This window comes from Opisthorchis viverrini (assembly GCF_000715545.1).
Source record: "Opisthorchis viverrini unplaced genomic scaffold opera_v5_11, whole genome shotgun sequence".
In the NCBI taxonomy this organism is placed as follows: domain Eukaryota; kingdom Metazoa; phylum Platyhelminthes; class Trematoda; order Opisthorchiida; family Opisthorchiidae; genus Opisthorchis; species Opisthorchis viverrini.
The window spans coordinates 3,209,044-3,210,599 of record NW_008751667.1 but is presented as its reverse complement, the minus strand read 5'-3'; positions in this window follow the sequence as shown (position 1 = coordinate 3,210,599).

The window sequence follows — 1,556 nt, the reverse complement described above, 5'->3', positions numbered from 1 at the left end:
TTCAAATATCTACAGATGTGCGGAAACCAGGAGGAGAAATAGTTCCCAGCCAATGCATGGACTGTGTACCCACTCTATTATACTTGTTAGGTGTTTCTCTAACGGAGCACAATTCTTGCGTTTTGCAGAGACATGCACGCGGGGGAACAATGCTTGTTTTGGCTTGTTCGCTGAGCTGGGCAATTTGGTTGCAAACGTTTCATCACCAATCGAGGTGACATCATCAGTGCGTAGTTGTGCATAGCGGGGGGTGGTTGGTTGTGCTACGCACAACTACGCACTGATGATGTCACCTCGATTGGTGATGAAACGTTTGCAACCAAATTGCCCAGCTCAACAAGCCAAACCAGCTCAGCGAACAAGCCAAAACAAGCATTGTTCCCCCGCGTGCATGTCTCTGCAAAACGCAAGAATTGTGCTCCGTTAGAGAAACACCTAACAAGTATAATAGAGTGAGTACATTGTCCATGCATTGGCTGGTAACTATTCATCCTCCTGGTTTCAGCAAATCTGTAGATATTGGAATAGATATTCCCCTTCAGCTGAGTCTTTACCTTGGGACAAAAGTGGATCAATAAACGACCCAGGATTATTTTCGAGAAATACACTCATTTGCAAATCAATTTGGTTTTCACGGGAGACTCAATTGAACCTCTCGTTTATGATGTCCTCAAACTGAATGTGCTGCACCCAGAATTATCATAGTCTGATGAGTGTTCGGGTTTTTTGATGCGGTTAGCGGGTAAGATTGCAGCAATCCTATCTTATGCAGCGAGCTGGTGGCTGAAAGCGCTGTGAATGAGGACATGACGATGATCAAGCGTGCAAACACTTCTAATGGTTGAATCAAACGGAGCGCCGGAAGCACCTAGTTCCGCCAGATCCTCATGTGACCCGGAAGTTACCAAAACATGTTACCGACTCCAGCTAGATCCCAAAGGAAGCTTTTTCCATTAGGTAAAACTAGTGGATAAAATCGTTGATGCCAGGCATCAAGGCCTTTCGACTGACTAATCTCAAAGCTCGTCTTGACAATCCTCACATAAAATGGCAAAATAATCAGAAATGTAAAACCGTCAAAATAGATTAAAATAATTTACGTTGCACTGCAACTTTAACATCGATTAAAACAACCCAAAAGGTCCCCTGGTTATTTTCAACACATTGTAGAGTCCGTCACACGTTGCATCTTGAAAAACCGCAGAGAGCTGTATGTGAAAAAATTTATTAGGATCCAACCCGTTTTTACAGATTTATCGCACACAACCTTGGACCACTGTTCACAGATCGCTGTTTTTAGAGAAAATCTTTTTCACATGTCGCACCCGTAACTGTTGGATAGCTGGAATTGAGCCTCCATAGCTTTTATATTTCGTTTCGACCAAATGAGTTTCTGGGTTGACAAAAACCCGAGGAATGCGCCTACCTGATCAGCCCTGAGAAGGGCGAGCAGATCGTAGACTGTGAAAGAAATTTCAGCAATCATGTGGTTAGTTTCATCCGACCAAATGCACATCGCACCTACTCAATGTGTAACAGACTGGCACCTGACTGTT